The sequence below is a fragment of the Dromiciops gliroides genome, chromosome 2, assembly GCF_019393635.1.
Source record: "Dromiciops gliroides isolate mDroGli1 chromosome 2, mDroGli1.pri, whole genome shotgun sequence".
NCBI lineage: Eukaryota > Metazoa > Chordata > Mammalia > Microbiotheria > Microbiotheriidae > Dromiciops > Dromiciops gliroides.
In genome coordinates this window covers 407,463,032-407,485,700 of record NC_057862.1, presented here as the reverse complement: position 1 = coordinate 407,485,700, position 22,669 = coordinate 407,463,032, and positions in this window count along the sequence as shown.

The following is a 22,669-nucleotide window of genomic DNA, read 5'->3' as shown; positions in this document are numbered from 1 at the left end:
TTTAGAAAGAGATATTTACTTTTAAGATAAAACAAGAACAAAAGCATAGCTATTATCCCTCTGCCCAATCTTGGGAGGTACACTCTTTTGGATCCTCAACCATTCTGGAGAGTAATTTTTTTTGGGGGGGGGCAGGGCAATAGGGGTTAAGTGACTTGCCCAGGGTCACAAGCTAGTAAGTGTCAAATGTCTGAGGCTGGATTTGAACCCAGGTCTTCCTGAATCCAGAGCCAGTGCTTTATCCACTGCACCACCTAGTGGCCCCCAGAGGTATACTCTTCCTATACCATCTCAGTCTCTGGGAGAGCAGATCCAGTTTCTTAATTTCTACATAGCATTGGTCTCACCAAATTCATGTTCAATTGCTGCACCCATGCTGGATGAGTTCCTGTCTCTGCTATCAATGATCTTTCTCTTCATTCCATGGGGCCTCAAAGTGAAAATGGCTGGATGAACATGGAAGCACACATTCTACCCCTGTATCTGCTCGTAAATCATAGCCTATAATCTCCTTTCACCTAAAACAAGAGAACAAATGCTGAGGCAAATTACCAAGGTCCATATTTATGGGCCATCTGTTGGCCTCAGATGGGGTGAGCCTGGGGCTTTTCCTTTTACAGCAATATCTCCTTTCTCCCTCCAGAATGCCAATAGAAAAAAAAACAGAAAGAATTCAAACAAATTCCTCCTTTCCCACCCCTGACCTACCCTAGCGCCTTCCCACTGAGATAACCTTCCAACTACTCTATATTTTTCTAATGAATCTTCAGTATTGCCCCTGTTTCCCCCCACTAGAATGTGGGTTCATTGAGGTCAAGGACATTGTTTTTGTTTTTCTTTATGTCAGCAGTGCTTAGGACAATGCCTAGGACAGTATACACTTAATAAATGGTTATTTACTCAACAACCCCCATACCCATTCCACTTCCATCCCAATTCCATGATATGTTCTAAAACACAGGCTACACAGATCTTCCTCTTTGGCAGGATTACTAAACTAGCAGCTGAGGAGAATACTGTGGACATAATCTACATAGATTTTAGAAAGACTTCTGATAATGTATCTCATGGAGATTTGTGAACTAGATTATATTAATCATATAGATTCAGAACTGGCAGTACTCAAAAAGTAGTTAGTAATGGTTCAATGGTCAATATGGCAGGAAATCTCAATTAGTATATTCCAGAAATTTATTCTTGACTCTGTGCTGAATAATAATTTTATCAGTGAGTTTGATAAAGTAATGTATAGTATACTCATTGAATTTACACATGATGATGCAAAGCTAGCATGGTGAATGAAAGATTAAGAATCCAAGAGGATCTTCATAGACTAGGGCATTGGTTTGAATGTAATAAGATGAAATTCAACAGATATAAATGTAAAGTTTTAAACTTGGGGACAAGTAATTAATGTCACAAGTACAAGATGGGGGAGGCATGATTTGCAGTTGTTCTGAATAAGATTTGGGTCTTTGAGTGGACTGCAAGCTCAATGAGTCAGCTGTATGATGTGGCAGTGAAGAAAAGGTATTAATAAAATTTGTAGCTACTTTGAGAAGCACAGATTCCAAGAATAGGGAGATGACAATCTCTCTGTACTCTGCATTTGTCAGACCTCATTGTGTTCAATTTTAGGGGCTACAGTTCAAGAGAGACATTAAAAAGCTAGAGAATATCCAAAGACAAACAACGAGGGGCTTGAAGGGCCTTGAGTCCATGTCACATGTTGATAAGTTCAAGGAGCTGGCATGTGAAGGAGCAGAAGCAGCACTGATTGGAAGGTACAGTACTGGACTTGGAATTGAGAAGGCTGGGGGCCAAATCCTGCCTCCAACACATACTAGCTGAAGTGACCCTATGAAAATCCCTTAACTTCTCTGTTCTTCAGTTGTCCATCTGTAAAATGTAGGGGTTCAACTTAGTCCTTTCAGCTCTAGAGCTGTGATACTATCCTTAATGTGGAGAAGAGAGGACTCAGGTAGCACAGTCACATTTGTCTTAATAATGATGCCTATGCCAATCTAAAATGGGATCCCTTAGGAGGTGGTGGGGTCTCCTATGCTTGTAGGCCTTTCAGGAGAGATTGGACATGAACTTTGGGGGAATTTTATTTGTGTGTGTGTGTGTGTGTGTGTGTACACACACACACATAATATACATATATGTATATATATGTGTATATACACAATATATATTTATATCATACATAATAATAAAATAATATTATAAATAATATGATTATTAAAGTGAGGAGTTCTTTGGTATGTGAGTTGTATGAGATGGCAGTTAAGGCCACTTCTAATTCTGTGATTCTGTGCCTATGCAAAGTCCCATGTAAGGGCCAGAGTGATTACAAATGCCTGGCCTCAAGCCTTGCCTCTGATATTTACTAGCTGTGTAACCATAGACCATTCATTTAATGTCTCAGCCTCTCAAAGACTATAAAAGTTTAGATGGTTTGTGAAGTGCATCCATGGAGAGAGTTCTGACATTGACAAAATTAAGGTCCTCGATATATCTCAAGGCATGAGGGACTTGGGAAGCAAAGGGGACAATGGGGAGATGGCATTATTCTTTGTTTTAAGGAACTCATAATCAACAATATCCCTATTTCTGACAAGAGTACCAGCATCTTTCCATTTACTCATAGTTGGAATCTTGGTGTAATCTTTGATCTCACCCTTTTTGCTTCCTCCACAATATCACTTATCTGTGTGCCCTACTCTCCATTCACAATGCCACCACCTTAGTTTAAGCCCTCATCACTATACCTGGCCTATCACAATGGCTTTCTTTTTTTTTTTTTTTTTTTTTTGCAGGGCAGTGAGGGTTAAGTGACTTGCCCAGGGTCACACAGCTAGTAAGTGTCAAGTGTCTGAGGTCGGATTTGAACTCAGATCCTCCTGAATCCAGGGCTGGTGCTTTATCCACTGTGCCACCTAGCTGCCCTCACAATGGCTTTCTAATTTATCTCCCTACCTCAAGCCTCTCCCTACTTCAATCCATTCTCCAAAGGATTGTGAAAGTGATCGTCCTAAAGTACAGGTATGACTATGCCACTCTCCTACTCAGTAAACTCCTTATTATCTCTAGAAACAAATAAAAACTCCTCTGTTTGACATTTAAATATCTCCAAAACCTGGCACCATTCTACCTTTCCAGTCTTATTGCATGTTTTCCCCATCTACTCTATGGTATTATATTGACCTCCTTGGTCTTCATCAACAACAATGCTTCATTTCTGTTTCCATGCCTGTGTACTGTCTGTTTCCCAAGTCTTGACCGTACATCTCATCTCTGTCTTTTCAAATTTCTGGTTTCTTATTAGACTTAGCTCAAATGCCTCTATTTGCATGAAGCATTTCCTAGTCTCTCCAATAGCTAAGTCCTTTCCTCTTCAGTGTTATCCTCTTCAGAGGTGCCTAGAGGTTCCTACAGGCTCCTGAGAGCTAGGTGCTAAATTTTTAGTGTGAGCAGTTACAATTCAGAATTCATAAATGCTACAAATCAAGGCTTGGTTTATTATTCTGTTGATTATTTAGACCTAAGAAAATGATGGAGAAAATGTGAATAATGCAGATTAAATTTAAAGTGTGTCAAAAATACATATTTTTCATAGAACTAGTCTTTAAACATTTACCAGCATACGCATGCCTTATATCTCCTTTGTATATTATTTATACATATATATGTATACATACATACATACATAAATACAATCTCCTTTGTCAGAATGTAAGCTCCTTGAAGACAAGGATTGTTCCATTATATTATTTTTTTCCTCAGTGCCTGGTAAATAATAGGTGTTTTAACAAATGTTACTCTGATGGATTTATAATCTCATTGCTGTAGTTAATTCCTTTAATGGTGTATAGATCACAACCTAACCATACCTTCTAATCCTGTGTATCTTTTATCCACATCCTTCAATGATTCTTCCATAGAGCGTCTCCCCAACATAATTTGATCCTTACCAAATTGTATGGCTATCTATGGGAATACATACTGTCTATTAGTTATCCATCATCCTTGCTAGTGAGCATTGAATAACATTTTTTTAAATGAAATCAGCTTTCTCTTAATGGATCATCACTAATTACTAGTGTGAGAGTTAGAGTCTGATACCTGTGTGTGGTCAGATCATTGACTGTTTAGGAAAAATGTAAAAATCCATATTAAATTAGAAGTATGGACAAAGATAAGAAGAAACTTAATATGATTATAGCAGTTCTAACCCAAACTATTTAATCTGTCGACTATGTAAAATGGGATGTGGACAAAAGTAGTTATTGATTTTATCAGCACTTCTTACAGAAGCTTAACTGATGCAAAACAATTGTAAGAAACAAAAGGCCAAATGTGCCTGGAAATCCTCTCAGTCAGCCAAGCAATTGCTTTTTGGTCAAGTCATAAGAAAAAAAATGTATTCATCCTCCTTCTTATTTTTATAAAAGACTCCCCCCATCATTGATATAACTTTCTCTTTAGCCAGCTGTAGTTGTTAAAAGTAATATTCATGAACCTCTGACATCTTATTAAGCAGCAGTTTAAAAAGTATAAATGATGTTTAAGTAGATTCTGTTTTCTTAAGTACTATACATGAATGTAATAGAATATTACTATGTTCTAAAAAACCCCCAACAAATATGAAGAATTCATTGATGCATGGAAAGTCTTATATGAATCAATACAGTATGAAATAAGTAGAACCTAGTAAACAATATACACAATGACATACAACTATTTATATAGAAAGAACCATGAAATGAAATTTAATGCTGTATAATTACAATCACCAAACTTTGTCCTGGGAAAAATTTAGAGAATGCACCTTCTTCTCTTCATTGTAGAAGTGGGAGACTATGGGTATGTGAACCATTGTGCATAATGTAAAACACAGTTAATGTTCATGATGATTTTGCTGAATGCTCTTTTTCCTCTTTCTTTTTTATTTTCTGTTTGTTTCACTTTTTAAAATATCTGGGAAGATATATATATATATATATATATATATATATATATATATATATATACCCACACATACATATATATGAATGTGATATAGCAACAAAAGGTATTAATGAAAGTAAATGTAAAATTTTTTTGCCAAAAATAAGTTAGAGAATATTAGATTTAGATCTAATTACCTACCCCCTCCATTTTACACATGAACAAACTGGGTCCCAGAAAAGGCAAGGGACTTATCTAAGGTCACATGGCTAAGGTAGCAAAGCCAGAATTTTAAACCAGGTGCTGTGACTCTAAATCCAACATTCTTTCTGTTCACGAATTCTCTAATCAATTTTTCTTACTGTCTTCTTAGAATCATTGTTATGAGTTGTTGTTGTTCAGGCATTTCGGTCATGTCCATGACTTCATTTGACATTTTCTTGGTAAAGATACTAGAGTGGCTTACAATTTCCTTCTCTGGCTCATTTGACAGATGAGGAAACTGAGGCAAATGGGGTTAAGTGACTTGCTCAGGGTCACACAGCTAGTAAGTATCTGAGGCCAGATTTGAACTCATAAAGATGAGTCTTCCTGACATCATCTACTGTTCTACCTGGCTGCCCTTGTTCTGAGTTAGAATATCCTAAGTGTTCTTTCCCTCTGTTATTTTAGAAATAAAATATATTTGTAATAGGAAAAGAGAATTTTGTAGTCAAATATAATTCTAAGGAGATTAATGCGTGCAACAAGATCTGTCCAGTTACAGTCAGTTAAGGAAAAAAATCATGTCTTTTTACACCACAGTCTTTTCATGCAATTCCTCCCCACATTAGGATATTCCCTGTAAGAAAGAAAAACAGTGAAGCAAAACAGACTGACAAAATGATGACATATGGCAGTATAGTACCTGGCTTCTCTACCCAAAAGAAATGTATTTTATCACCCTTTCTCTAATACTCACATTAATCATTGCATTTAATCTGAGCTGAATTGCTTTCCTGTATTGTTTTAATTTATGTTACTGGAATGATTGTGTATATTGTTCTCCTGGTTCCCTTTCTTGATTCCTCATTACTTCACACAAAGTTTCCTGATTCTCTAAATTCCTCATGTCTATTGTTTCTGATGACATAATAAGATTCCAGTATATTCATGCAACACAATCTATTCAGCCACTCCCCCACTGATGGCACTAACTTCATTCCTAGTTTTTCACTGGGATGCAAAAGAGTTGCATCCAATTTAGAGGCAGCTGGGGGGAGGGTTAGCTTTGCACAGCAAGGCATAAAAATAAGTGTCTGAAGATGGCTGAGTATAGCAAATTATGGCTACTCTTTGTGGAATTCAGACCCCTATTGTTGTCTCCATGCTGTACCCTGTAGCCTATAATGATTTGCCAGACCCCAGCTCATATCTCTTAAATTCTCATTCTTGATCATTGCACTAAATCTTCCAGCATACTCTCTATACTGTCTAATTAGTGTCTTTGCCTTATTCTACAATGCTTCTAGAACCTCCCTCATTGCAATTTTCCCTCCAAACCATGGCTGTTCCTAAGGCATGGCATATTGAGGAAGGGTGTGTGTGTGTGTGTGTGTGTGTGTGTGTGTGTGTGTGTGTGTTGGGCATGGTGGGACTTCAGTTTGTACCATGATCAATCTCAGATCATGTTGGTGTACTAAAAATGATTTGAAATCAGCAGACTTGGAATTGAATTCCAACTCTACTACCTGTGTGACACTGAGGAAGTCGCAATCTCAATAATCATCTTTCCCCTCTAAATCATACCATCCCTTCTAAACAGACATCTGGCAACTCTTCCTTTGGGACCAGGAAGTTTATCAGAGGAATCTCTCTGCTTGTCCTGGAAACTACCACTCCTCTGCTGCCCATGTGTTCTTGGTAGTGACCAGCTTAGCCCAGGAACTCCTCAATGTTCTACAACTTCCTCTACCTGCAGCCATCTCTCTCTCTCTCTCTCTCTCTCTCTCTCTCTCTCTCTCTCTCTCTCTCTCTCTCTCTCTCTCTCTCTCTCTCCCTTTAAAGGTTAAATTCAATAGTGTAGCCCAGGTGTGTGAACTTACCATGAAACAATCAACTGTTTTAATGAGCAGTCAATAGGTCAACTACTAAGCAGGCAAGTGAATTTATACCTTATCGAAGAGAAAGCATCAATGGCAGAACAAAGTACTCAACCGCATTTACCTTGTTAACAAAGGGTTACCATTGACGAGGGAATCTCACAACTCATAAAGGAGAAACAAAAGGGATTCAGGAAAGCAGTTCCCCACTCCTCTTGGACACATCAACTACCTTAAAACAACTAGATTCTACACCAGGCTGATGCAGAGAGAAGTGAGCAGAACATCAGGACAATTTATAGACTGACAACATTGTAAAGAAAAATTATTTTGAAAGATTTAAGATCTGTAATCAATGCAATGAGCAACCATGACTTCAAAGGACTGAAGGGAAAACATGCTACCCAATTCCTGATACTGATAGACTCACAAAGCGCAGAATGAGATAATACATTTTTGGACATGGCAAATGGGAAGATTTTTTTCTTGAACATGTTCATTTAGTACAAATATTGTTTTTTTTTTCTTTTTGCATTTGGGGGGAAGAAAAGAAAGAAAAGAATATCCTTGAAGCATTTTTAAAAATGTACAGAGGGGAGGGGGCAACTAGGTGGAGCAGTGGATAAAGTACCTGCCCTGGATTCAGGAGGACCTGAGTTCAAATCTGGCCTCAGACATTTGACACTTAGTAGCTGTGTGACCCTGGGTAAGTCACTTAACCCTCATTGCCCCATCCCCCAAAAATGTACAGAAGAGAACTGAAGGAAGGTCAGAAGGAAACATAGATAAGCAGGACACCTTTGAAAGTAAAATGTGAAATTTATTATATACTTTAAAAAACCAAGTTGTACATAATAAAGATTCTGGTATTCATATATGATCTACTTTTTCTGTCCTACTTTGTATATGGAACTTCTTTGGGGAAGAGATATGTTTATTAAATTCAGAGTAAATGAAATAAAAAGATTCTATGAAAAATGCAACAATGGACATATTTTTGTTCCATGATTTGATCAATATCTACATCAATGAAGGCATAAAAGAGGGAGATGTTTGTTCACCTTAAGTTTTCTCCAGTGTTGTGAAAGGTGCCCTACATAACATCGAAATAGAAGGAAGATGTCCTAACCATCACAAGACTTTCTAAATGTATCTATTAACAAACAACATCACAAGGGTTTGAGAAGTGAGTGGGTAGAGAGAAGATGGTGATGATTGATTTGAGTTTGGGCTTGAAAGAGAAGAAATATGGGAAGATGGATAGCTTGAGGGTTTTTTAAGGATAGGGAGACCTGGATACATTTGTAAGTAGCAGGGAAAGAGACATTGGATAAAGAGGCAGTAAAGTTGAGAAAGTAGAAATGATTGAAGTAAATTCCTAGAGGAGAGAGGAAAGGATGGACCCTAGAAAGGCCATGTTGCCCAGTGGATATGGAGTTGGACATGGAGTCAGGAATCCCAATGTTCAGATCCTGCCTCCAGTATTTATTTACTACTTGTAAGACCATGAGAAAGTCATTTATTCTCTTGTCCTTAGTTTTCTTATACATATAATTTATATACTAGAACCTGAAGAGATGGCCTCATAGGGTTGTTTTGAGACTTAAATTGGATAATGTATGCAAAACACTTTGTAAGCCTTAAAGTACTATACACATATGCTCATTTCTTATCTGACTGTACTGTTTTGGGACTTTCACACCATGTGTCAGGAAGCTCATTATTGGGCTAATCTCATCATTGTGTAAGATATCATCAACTTTGGTACTCCAACATATTACTATCCTCTGCCTCTTGATTACAACAGGGCCATGAACTAACTAGCAAGAGACAGAGTATGTAGAGAACTCCAGCTGAAAGTCAGATGGGAAGGTCTCATGGTCCTCAGGGTGCAGGGGAAAGGCAGATATCAGTGTGTCTTTTAAAATGTCATTTCCATTGATAAAATTGCATCTGTTTCTGATGTTGAACCATTTGGCAATGTGTGCCAAGTATTTTGGTGACTGGAAAATGGCTAAACACATTGTGGGATATAAATGTAATACAATTTCACTGTTATAAGAAACAATGGGGTGGCAGCTAGGTGGTGCAGTGGATAAATGACCGGCCCTAAATTCAGACAGACCTGAGTTCAAATCCAGCCTCAGATACTTGAGACTTACTAGCTGTGTGACCCTGGGCATGTCGTTTAACCCCAATTGCCTCACACAAAAAAAAGAAACAATGGGGGCAGCTAGGTGGCGCAGTGAATAAAGCATAGGCTCTGGATTCAGGAGGACCTGAGTTCAAATCTGGCCTCAGACACTTGACACTAGCTGTGTGGCCCTGGGCAAGTTAATTAACCCTCATTGCCCTGCAAAAAGAAAGAAAGGAAGGAAGAAGAAAAGAAAAAAGAAAAGAAAAAGAAAAAAGAAACAATGACTATGATGAATGCAGAGAAGCTTGGAAAACTTATGTGAACTGATGCAAAGTGAAGCAAGCAGAGCCAGGAAGACAACATACACAATGATTTTTTGTTGTTGTTTAGTCATGTCTGATTCTTTGCTAGTATATTTAGGATTTTCTTGGCAAAGATACTGGAGTGGCTTGCCATTTCCTTCTCCAGCTCTATTTACAGATAAGGACACCAGGGCAAACAATGTAAACAAATAAAAAATAAACAATTGAAACTGAAAATTGTGAAATTATAACAATCAGGAACATCCAAAGTGGGTGAGTAGAGAACCATATATGTAAAACACTGAATATAATATCTGGATATTGACATGGACATGGACATGGATGTGGAAATTAATTTGTATGGTCATTGCAAATAGATAATTAATTACACCTTGAATCAAATGAGATAGGAGAAAATCCTACCAGATTATGTTTGGAAAACTGACCACTAACTTTATTGATCCCAAGCTTCTCACTACCACAAAAGCCTATCTTTCTTTTTTTTTTTTTACCTGTTTATATGGTCGTCTTTATTGTAGCATTTTTTTTATGTATGAGGTATTTTATTTTTTCCATTACATGTAAAGATAGTTCTCAACTTTTGTTTATACATGCTTTACAATTTCAGATTTTTCTCCCTCCCACCCCTCCCTCCCCCTTCCCCTAGACAGCAGGTAATCTGATATAGGTTATATCTATATATCTCTATAAATATACATATAGATATATATATATATACACACACACATATATATACACATAATAACATTAATCCTATTTCTGCATTAATCCTGTTACAAGAGAAAGAATCAGAGCAGTGATGCAAAACCTCAAAATAGAAAGAAAAAAAAAACCAACAGCACCCAAAACAAAAGAAATAATATGGTTCAATCAGCATCTATACTCCAAAGTTCTTTCTTTCTTTTTTTTTTCTTGGATTTGGAGATCCTCTTCTATCATGAGTTCCCTGGAACTCTTCTGTACCATTGCATTGGTGAGAAGAATATAGTCCATCACAGTAGGTCAACACTCAATGTTGATGATACTGTGTACAATGTTCTTCTGGTTCTGCTCATCTCACTCATCATCAGCTCACGTAAGACCCTCCAGGTTTCTCTGAACTCTTCCTGCTCATCATTTCTTACAGCACAATAGTATTCCATTGTATTCATATACCACAACTTGTCCAGCCATTCCCCAATTGATGGGCACCCCCTCAACTTCCAATTCCTTGCTATCACGTAAAGAGCAGCTATAGATATTTTTGTACATGTGGGTCCCTTTCCCCCTTCCATGATTTCTTTGGGCAAAAGACCTAAAAGTGGGATTGCTGGGTCAAAGGGTATGCACAGCTTTATTGCCCTTTGGGCATAATTCCAAATTGCTCTCCAGAATGGTTGGATCAGCTCACAGCTCCACCAACAATGCATTAGTGTTCCAATTTTCCCACAGCCTCTCCAACATTTATTATCTTCCTTTTTTGTCATTTTAGCCAATCTGATAGGTGTCAGGTGGTACCTCAGAGTTGTTTTAATTTGCATCTCTCTAATCATTAGAGATTTAGAGCATTTTTTCATATGGGAATAGATAGCTTTGGTTTCTTCATCAGAAAACTGCCTGTTCATATCCTTTGACCATTTCTCAATTGGGGAATGACTTGGATTCTTATAAATTTGATTTAATTCCCTATATATTTTAGAGATGAGGCCTTTATCAGAAACACTGGCCTCAAAAATTGTTTCCCAGCTTTCTGCCTCCCTTCCAATTTTGGATGCATTGCTTCTGTTTGTACAAAAATTTTTTAATTTAATATAATCAAAATCATCCATTTTGCATTTTATAATATACTCTATCTCTTGTTTGGTCAAAAACTGTTTTCCTTTCCAAAGATCTGATAGGTACACTATTCCTTTCTCTCCTAATTTACCTATGGTATCACCTCTTATGTCTAAATCATGTATCCATTTTGACCTTATTTTAGTATAAGGTGTAAGATGTTGGTCTATGCCTAATTTCTGCCATACTATCTTCCAGTTTTCCCAGCAGTTTTTGTCAAATACTGAGTTCCTATTCCAGAAGCTGGAGTCTTTGGGTTTATCAAACACTACATTACTAGTGTCATTTACTACTGCATTTCCTGAGCCTAGCCTATTCCATTGATCTACCACTCTATTTTTTAGCCAGTACCAGATAGTTTTGATGACTGCCGCTTTATAGTAAAGCTCCAGGTTTGGTACCGCTAACCCACCTTCCTGTGATTTTTTTTTTCATTATTTCCCTGGATGTTCTTGATTTTTTGTTTTTCCAGATGAATTTTGTTATTATTTTTTCTAGCTGTATAAAATAATTTTTAGGTAGTCTGATTGGTATGGCACTGAATAAGTAAATTAATTTAGGCAGTATTGTCATTTTTACTATATTAGCTCTGCCTATCCATGAGCAATTGATATCTTTCCAATTATTTAGATCTGATTTGATTTGTGTGAAGAGTGTTTGGTAGTTGTGTTCATAGAGTTCCTGGGTTTGTCTTGGCAAGTAGACTCCCAAGTATTTTGTATTATCTACCGTTACTTTAAATGGAATTTCTCTTTCTATCTCTTGCTGCTGGACTTTGTTGGTCATGTATAGAAATGCTGATGATTTATGTGGATTTATTTTATATCCTGCTACTTTGCTAAAGTTGTTAATTGTTTCAAGTAATTTTTGACTTGATTCTCGAGGATTCCTTAAGTATACCATCATATCATCTGCAAAGAGTGATAGTTTTGTTTCCTCCTTGCCTATTCTAATTCCTTTAATTCCCTTCTCTTCTCTGATTGCTAAAGCTAACATTTCTAAAACAATATTAAATAATAGGGGTGATAATGGACATCCCTGTTTCACTCCTGATCTTATTGGGAAGGCCTCTAATTTATCTCCATTGCATATAATACTTGCTGATGGCTTTAGGTAGATACTGTTTATTATTCTAAGGAAAGCTCCCCCTATTCCTAAACTCTCTAGTGTTTTTATTAGGAATGGGTGCTGTACTTTGTCAAAAGCTTTCTCTGCATCTATTGAGATAATCATATGATTTTGGTTGGTTTTCTTATTGATGTGGTTGATTATGTTAATAGTTTTCCTAATGTTGAACCAGCCCTGCATTCCTGGTATAAATCCCACCTGGTCATAGTGTATTATCCTGGTGATCACTTGCTGTAATCTCCTTGCTAATATCTTATTTAAGATTTTAGCATCAATATTCATTAGGGAGATTGGTCTATAATTTTCTTTCTCTGTTTTTGCTTTGCCTGGTTTTGGTATCACCACCATATTTGTGTCATAAAACGAATTTGGTAGAACTCCTTCTTCCCCTATTTTTCCAAATAATTTGTATAATATTGGAATTAATTGTTCTTTAAATGTTTGGTAAAATTCACCCGTAAACCCATCTGGCCCTGGGGATTTTTTCTTAGGGAGTTCATTAATAGCTTGTTCAATTTCTTTTTCTAATATGGGTTTATTTAAGGATTTTATTTCCTCTTCAGTTAACCTGGGCAGTTTGTATCTTTGTAAATATTCATCCATTTCATTTAGATTGTCAAATTTATTGGCATACAGTTGGGCAAAATATTTCCTAATTATTGCTTTAATTTCCACTTCATTGGTGGTAACATCACCCTTTTCATTTTTGATACTGGTAATTTGGTTTTCTTCTTTCTTTTTTTTAATCAAATTAACCAATATTTTATCTATTTTATTGGTTTTTTCATAAAACCAGCTCTTAGTTTTATTGATTAATTCTATAGTTTTTTTGCTTTCAATCTTATTAATTTCTCCTTTAATTTTCAGGATCTCTAATTTAGTGTCTAATTGGGGATTTCTAATTTGTTCTTTTTCTAACTTTTTAAGTTGCATGCCCAATTCATTAATCTCCTCTTTCTCTTTTTTATTCATGTAAGCATTTAGAGCTATAAATTTTCCCCTAAGCACTGCTTTGGCTGCATCCCATAGATTTTGGTATGTTGTCTCATTATTGTCATTCTCTTGGATAAAGTTATTGATTGTTTCTATGATTTCTTGTTTGGCCCATTCATTCTTTAGAATGAAATTATTTAGTTTCCAATTGATTTTCATTCTACTTTTCCCTGGCTCTTTCTTACATGTAATTTTTATTGCATCATGATCTGAGAAGGATGCATTTACTATTTCTGCCTTTCTACATTTGACTATGATGTTTTTGTGCCCTAATACATGGTCAATTTTTGAAAATGTGCCATGTACTGCTGAGAAAAAGGTATATTCCTTTCTATCCCCATTCAATTTTCTCCAGACATCTATCATGTCTAACTTTTCTAGTAATCTATTCACCTCTTTCACTTCTTTCTTATTTATTTTTTGGCTAGATTTATCTAATTCTGAGAGGGGGAGATTCAGATCCCCCACTAGTATAGTATTACTATCTAATTCCTCTTGTAACTCATTTAACTTCTCCTCTAAGAACTTGGATGCTATACCACTTGGCGCATACATATTTAATATTGATATTACTTCATTATCTATAGTACCTTTAAGTAAGATGTAATTTCCTTCCTTATCTCTTTTAATGAGATCTATTTTTGCCTGCACTTTGTCTGAGATAAGGATTGCTACCCCTGCCTTTTTTACTTTAGCTGAGGCATAATATATTCTGCTCCAGCCTTTTACCTTTACTCTGTGTGTATCTCTCTGCTTCAAATGTGTTTCTTGTAAACAGCATATTGTAAGGTTCTGGTTTTTAATCCACTCTGCAATTCGCTTCCGTTTTATAGCAGAGTTCATCCCATTCACATTCACAGTTATTATTACTGACTGTCTATTCCCCTCCATTCTATTTACCCCCTTTGTACTTTTCCCCCCTTCTTTCACCCTATTCCTCCTCACCGACGTTTTACTTCTTACCCCTGCCTCCCCCGATCTGCCCTCCCTTTTTATCACCTCCCTCTCTTTTCTTTACCCTTTTCTCCCTTGCTTTTGTCCTCCCTTCTATCAGTCCCCCCTTTCCCTTCCCCTTTTGTTTCCCTAAAGAATGAGTTAAGTTTCTTTATCCCAATGAACATATATGTTATTCCCTCTTTGAGTCAAATCTAATGAGAATAGGGTTGAACCCATGTTCCCCCCTCCTTTCTTTCCCTCTATTGTGTTAAGGGCTAAAATTCTAGCTAAACTGTCTAAAATATCTAATGAGTGGTCGCCAATAAATTATAAGCTTTAGCAAGAGTTAGACTTTTAAGCATTTATTAAGGAGAATAAGAATTTGGTAAAGAGAGAGAAAAAGGCCTAAATTCCTAGCTATTAAAGGGAGAGCACATTTCTAGCTCCGCTCTCCACCAGAGTCCAAAGGAAAGAGCCAGAGTCAGCGCCAGTCTCTTCCTTCCTCCTCCCACTAGCCCGCGTCACTTCCTGACTCCTGGTCTTGCCCTCAAAGACCTTCGCTTCATGGGCAGAACTCTTCTACAGTAAGTATCCAGCAGGTGGCGTTATTCCAATCGTTACAGTCCCCCCTGTTGTTCCTCAAGAAACAAAATGTTTCCTTGACGGAACAGTAAAAACAATATAATAACTATTGCTAACTAATAATATGTGAACAACAATATAGAAAAGGAAGAGAGGAAAGTTTTGTCCAGAGGGGCGATTTTTTTTGTCCTCATGAACCGACGCTTTGACATTAGTCTTGCAAAGGGAGGGCCTCTGCAGAGAATACATGTTACAGATGGTGTATATTATAACAGAAAGAGAAAAAAAAAACAAAAACAACAAATCAAAACTGTTCATTTAAAGTCTCTGAAAGTCTTTTCTCAGATGTCCTCTAGGTGTAGTTGTGGAATGGAAGTCTTTTTAGGGGTTGATGTGTGGATGCTGGTAATCAGCCAGGAAAATTTCCTACAAAATTGAGCTTAACACAACTTTAAAATAGCTTTGTCAATAATCAAATCAAACAATGAAAGTTCTCAAAAACATGTCTAAGGGAATACAGAATCTTAGTTGTTAACACGTGAAACATACAATAAAACAAAAATTGAACCATTCTTTAAAATTATATTATTATTATAGTCCCCCCTCATGGAGAGTAATTGAGAAGACAATTGCTGCGATATTAATTTTTAAAAATAATTTTTATCTTTGTTTCATCACTTTTTGCATCATCTGCCTAATTATCCTCATGCCATTATGAGAAATTAGAAAATCTAATATAATTGGTAACAGGTGTCAAGGCCAAATTCAACACTGTATTTATCATGACACCTGAGATAATTATGGGGGTTACCATAAAAGAACAGAGAAATGATGGGATATGAGCATTCCCACACTTGAGCAATATGTACTGCCCATGCAGTATGCTAGGCTTAAAATAGGTGGATGGAATATATGTCCATGCCACCAAACATATTGGAAGAAACTGAGTCAGACTTAATCAGATGCATGGGATTGAGATGGTCCATGGCATCAGGCATATAGGAGGGAGCATAGAAGCCAGGTGTAGAAGTGAGATGGGTGGGATCAATACTTCCAGCCATCTGTACAATATTGTGGGGAAAAATAAAATAAAATATTAAACCAAGAGAATCCAACCTCAACATTTGTCAAAAGCCGTTCCCTTGGCCATACCTTGACTTCATGCATGTCTCCCCTCATGTGACAGTTCAGTGTCTGCTCTTGCATGTATTCCTCTTGTGATTGGATGGCATCTTGGCCAACTGGCATCTGATAACTCAGAATAAAGGCAATTAATGTCTTAAATGATAAGTTCCCATAATCCAAGTCTCATATGGATTTAAAAATTGAGGATAATAAATGATTGCAAAAAATGTGAATACATCTTGACTCAGAATATAATATATAATTATGCAACAATTTCAAATAATACCTTTTTTTTTACTTAGTATACAATTACTTTTGTGAAAAATCAGAACATATTTAAATACAAGTTAAAGCACAACAGAATCTCAAAGAAAACTTTTTTTTTAAAAGAAAACTTTTACAAATGTTCCCCTCTTTTTTTTTTTTTTTTTGGAATATGCTTATCAAAAATAATACTTCTAGAATCAATTTACACTTGCCATGGCAAACAATTTGCCAGGGAAATGCTTTAAAGAGTTTGATCAAATAATCAGTTGAGAAAAAATAACAAAAACAAACAACTCAGAATATGGGAGCACAATACTCCTAGAATTAACATTGTATAATAAAATCAAAACCATCTTGCAATGTTTCAAAATTAGATAGACAAATGAATAGAAGAAAATACACATGGAACAATAAAATACAGTGAAATTCAAACTAAGGAAATCTAAATGAATATGAACTTAATATCAATAAGAGTATTATAAAATATAAACTTGATCACATGACTATAAAAAGCTTTTACAAATATTCTCCTTGTTTTAAAAACTAAGTATAAAACACAATCTCAAAAGCATGAAAATCTCTATGAAAATAAACCCATACCATTAATTTCAAAATGTAGGTGTAATAGCATAGAAATCCTATGTAACCTCTGAACTGACATTAATACTCTGAGTGAATTCAGAACACTTTTGATTCCGATATCTAAAATCCCCAACACTCATATCAATACCTTGCTGCTTACTTCTACATTTCTCTAAAATATATACCCTTCCATGGCAAAAGAAGCAGAGTCTTGAACTATGTTGATGGTTGTCATTCTTATTCAGCTTAAGTTTTTCTTCTTTAACCCCTCTATATTGTCTGTCAGTCTTTTCACCATACAAATGCTTTATAAGATTACTAATTAAAGACAAAAGCAGGTTAGCAAAATTATGAACAAAACGAGTATATCTGGAATTTAAAGGGTTTTCTAAGGTTGTCTCAGAAGCACAGCCAGCCTGGGGAAGGGCTGAGCCTGAAGCTGCAAATGTAGTTAGAGAAAGTTGCGCATGAGCATTAGATCTCTGGACTTCCCAGGCAGGGGAAGCAATGGGCTTAGCCATGGGAGGAGTAGAGGGTGGGGTCTGGAGAGGAGGGGAGGGACCAGAGCAATTTGAATCAGACTTGATTTTGAACTCAGGCCTGGATTCCTCTTCCCCCACTTTGCCTCCAGGTGCTAGGGGATTAAAAGCTTCTAGAGGGTGGGTCATTGCCTCCAGGCATGCAAAATTAGAGCAACAATTAGTGTTAGAACTGGGAAAAGCTGCAGGAATCTCTTCAGGTTTCTCTGAAAAAGCATGGTTGGGAGAGGGAGAGATATTTCCTTGTGTGAGTAAGTTGCTGGCTCTTTTAACAAAAATAAAAAGAAAAATAGAAAATCCACAAAAACAAAGCATTAACATGATCTTATCTCCCATTTGTCTGGTTAAACAGACTAAAATCAAAAATAGGGTAATTAGGGAGTTTAAAAGGTCCATTCGAAAAAATTTAAAGGGAAAACACAGCCAGTGTGCCAGTACTTAGCAGTTTAAAGGGTAGGGGAAATTTCTTACCCAACCGGAAGATCAGAAGTGAGGTTTAGCTTTCCTCTTCGTGGTCAGCCATCTGTTAAGGGCTAAAATTCTAGCTAAACTGTCTAAAATATCTAATGAGTGGTCGCCAATAAATTATAAGCTTTAGCAAGAGTTAGACTTTTAAGCATTTATTAAGGAGAATAAGAATTTGGTAAAGAGAGAGAAAAAGGCCTAAATTCCTAGCTATTAAAGGGAGAGCACATTTCTAGCTCCGCTCTCCACCAGAGTCCAAAGGAAAGAGCCAGAGTCAGCGCCAGTCTCTTCCTTCCTCCTCCCACTAGCCCGCGTCACTTCCTGACTCCTGGTCTTGCCCTCAAAGACCTTCGCTTCATGGGCAGAACTCTTCTACAGTAAGTATCCAGCAGGTGGCGTTATTCCAATCGTTACAATTGTAATAGGTTTTTTTTTCCACCTCTTCATATGATATAATTCATCCCATTCCACCTCCCCTTTCCTCTCCTCCCCATAGACTCCCTTTTTATCCCCTTAATTCTTTTGTATCATCACATCAAAGACAATTTATATTTATACCCTCTATATAAAGTCCTTCTCTCTGCCCAAATACATTTACAGTTCTTAAGAGTTATGAGTATTATCTTCCTGTGTAGAGATATAAACAGTTTAACCTAATAGGGTAACTTTTTTTTTTTTCCCCTCTGTTTACCTTTTTAAACTTCTCTTGAGTCTTGTATGTTGAGATCAAATTTTCTATTCAGTTCTGGTCTTTTCACCAGGAAAGATTGAAAGTCCCCAATGCCATTAAATGTCCATCTTTTCCCCTGAAAGAAAATGCACATTTTTGCTGGGTAATAGATTCTCGGCTGCAATCCAAGCTCCTTTGCTTTCCGGAATATCATATTCCAAGCCTTGCGGTCCTTTAATGTTGAAGCTGCCAGGTCCTGAGCAATCCTGACTGTGGCTCCATGATATTTAAATTGCTTCTTTCTGGCTGCTTGGAGTATTTTCTCCTTCACCTGATAATTCTGGAATTTGGCTACAATATTCCTTGGAGTTTTCCTTTTGGGGTCTCTTTCAGGAGGTGATCGGTGGATTCTTTCAATGATGATTTTATCCTCTGATTCTATGATATCAGGGCAGTTCTCCTTAATAATTTCCTGGAATATGGTGTCTAGATTCTTTTTCTGGTTGTGGCTTTCAGGCAGTCCAATGATTCTCAAATTGTCTCTCCTCGATCTGTTTTCCAGATCAGTTGTCTTTCCAATGAGGTATTTCACATTTTCTTCTATTTTTTCATTTTTTTTATTCTGCTTGACTGATTCTTGGTGTCTCATGGATTCCTTATCTTCCAACTGTCCCACTTTAATTTTTAAGGCATTGTTTTCTTCAGTGAGATTATGCACCTTTTTTTCCATTTGGCTAAGTGAATTTTTTAAGGTATTGTTTTCTTCAGTGAGATTATGCAGCTTTTTTTCCATTTGGCCAAATTAATTTTTTAAGGTATTGTTTTCTTCAGTGAGATTATGCAGCTTTTTTTCCATTTGGCCAAATTAATTTTTTAAGGCTTTGTTTTCTTCAGCTTCCTTTTCCAAGCTGCTGATTCTTTTTTCATAGTTTTTTGTTTTGCTTTCATTTCTCTCCCCATTTTTTCTTCTACCTCTTGCAATTGATTTTTAAAATCCTTTTTGAGCTCTTCCAGGAAGGCTTTTTGTTCTTGCGACCAATTCACCTTCCCTTGTGAGGCTTCAGATGTAGCCAATTTGAGGCTATTGTCCTCATCTGAGTTTGTGTTGGCTTCTTCCCTATTGATACAGAAGCTCTCAATGGAGAGGGCTCTTTTTTGCTTCTTACTCATTATTGCAGCCTATTTGTTTATTCTTTAAGTTGAGGTCTGCTCTGGGGGCACCAGGGTCCCTGTTTTAGGCTTCTTGTGCAGGTGTATAGGTGCTGTGTGACCGGGCTTTTACTCTGAGGCCTTTATGGTATGTGGAGATCCCCCGCCCTGCACTTCCTGTCTGATTGTGCTCGGCCAGCCAGGCGCCAGACCTCGGTGTCTGATCCCGCTGTTCGTGGCCCTCTCAGCCGGTGCAGGTAGGTTTTTCCACTGTCCTTCTTGGCCACCAGATTTTTGAACCAGGTTCCGGGAGCCTCAGTTGTCCGGCTGTGGCCCGCAGCTCCTGCTGACTTGCCCTGACCCCCTCGGCGCTGGGTTGCTGCCCTGCGCTGGGCCTCCCTTTTGCCCGAGTCAGACCGACCTTTTCCTGAAGTCTTCTAAATTATCTCTGGTTGGAGGACTGTGTCTCTCTGTCTCTTTGCAGGTTCTGTAGTTTCAGAATCCGTCCAGAGGCTTGATTTAATGTTCGTTTTGAGGGAACAGAAGGAGAGCTCAGGCAGCTTGCTGCTTCCTCTCCGCCATCTTGGCTCCGCCCCTTATTGTCAAAAGCCTATCTTTCTGAAAATGATATTCTCCCAATGATGCTATATAGTGACATGAATAATGGAATTATTTGGTGATGAGAATCTTGAAACCCTAGGATCTCAGAAGAGTAAAAATTGCAGGTGACCCAAAGGGCTATGGAAAAACTCATGGTGGATCCAAATAGGCTATAGTACATTACTTAAAAGTGGTAGGAAAGAGAAAATGAAGGGTATAGTATCATAGATTTGGGGCTGGTAGGGAACTTAAAGACTATTAAATTTGATCCCTTAATATTAGACAGAAGGAAACTGAGGAACATAAAAGTTAAATGGCATGCCAAGGGGCACACAACTAGTCACACAACCTATCTGAGGTGGAATTAGAACCCAGGGAAGAAAAGAAACTCATTTAGTGAGTTCAAAGGATGTATGGTGTAGTTAACACAAAATGTTAAAAGAATTAAAGGAAGGTCTCCAGTGAATTGAATACATCCCTTATGACAGATTTCTATAAATCAGAAGGAAACAAGAAAAGAAGATGTAGGACCTGGACAATTAGTAAAGATGACCAAAGATTAGAATAATCAATGTTGGGGATGCATATGGGAAAAAATGGGCACACTAATACATTTTAGGGGGACTTGTTATAATCATTCTGGAAAACAATTGTGAATTGTGCCAATAAAGTGACTAAGGTGTCTGAGCCTTTTGACCTAATGATTGCACGAAGAGACATATACCCCAAGAAGGTCAGTGATAAAAAGAAAGGCTCCTGTATACACCAAAATACTTATAGCAGCATTTTTCAGTAGCATAGAAATGGAAACAAAGTAGATAGATACTCAATATCTGGGAAATGGGTAAATGCATTGTGGTACATGAATGTGATGGAATATAACTGTGATGTAAAAAACAATGAATATGATAAATACCAAGAAGCATGGAAAGATCAGGGGAACTGATACAAAGTGAAGTAAGCAGAACCAGGAAAACAATATGCACAATGACTATAAGATGAATGGGAAAAATTGAAACTGAAAACTGTGAAATTATATGATCAAATTTGCCACTAAAGGTTGGGGGTGGGAGAAGAACCATGTGTGTGAAACACTGAATATAGCATCAGATTTAAAAAAATATATATTGGTTATTTTTTGCCGATCTTTCCATCTGCCTTTTTCTTTTTAAAATTCTTTATTATTATGGCTGTCACTCTGGGAGAGGTTAAGGGATGAAATACAGTGGGAAATGTAGATGATGTGACCACAAAAGATAGCAATAAAATTTTACTTAAAAAAAAAAAAGGTGTACGTGGGTTGAGATTGGCACCAATGAAAAAACTATCTACACAGTGGATATCCAATAGTCAATGAAGTATGAGATTCATCAGGCTTACTTACTCATAGGAATCATCTTCAACATATGAACTACCCTTCATCTAAACTCTAAATACCTTTGATGCAGAGACACCATCTCCTTTTTGAGGGACTTGTTAAGAAAGACATCTTTACTGAACACACTGTGCTCCTTTCTTTAGCTAAGTCATCACTGAAGCAAAGCTAAGCTATCTCTTTACAGCTTTAGAAGTATGAGGCCTATGCTCTAGGGAGAATGAGGGGGCAGCTACTTTGCCCTGCTCTTTCAGTAAAAGTCACATCAAACCTAATTTCTTCCTTCCTGACATCCCAATCGGTGAGCAAGGCCAATGTTGCCTTCCCAAAATAGATCCCTGAGGGACTTTTGAGTTCAGAGACATGCACAGTGGGATAGAACTTTGCTCAGTTTCCCTGCTCTCTGGCAGACTACAAAGCTGAGTGAGTCACAGGCCACTTCTGAGTCTATACCTAGGAAAAAAATCTCTTCAAGAAGGGAGAGAGATTGATTTTAGGAGCCATCTTTCCCTCTGATCTTCTATTCAGTGATTTTGTGGCTGGGCCAAATGTGAGGTAGAATCATATACTATAAACTGTTAGAGACAGAGGGGAAAAAATCTTTATAAATCACATGGTCCAAACAGTTCATTCCATATTCTAGGAAAATGAAGGCCCAGAGATGGGAAGAGACTTGGCCAAGATCACACAGTTGTCGAATAACACAGCTAGCTAGAAATATGAGGTAGCTGCTTTGAGGAAGTATTTTGACAGATAACAAGATTATTTCCATTCCAATATGTCTCCTCCATTACCTATCATGTTATGCCTGATATTCTATTATGGATTCACTCCTTTGGGTCTTAAAGACCTTTTCTTCTTCAGTCAGATCCTGTTAAAACAGCAGCACCTCTGGTAAGGATAGTATGGTTTCATTCACAAAAACAACAACAACAAACAACAAACTGAG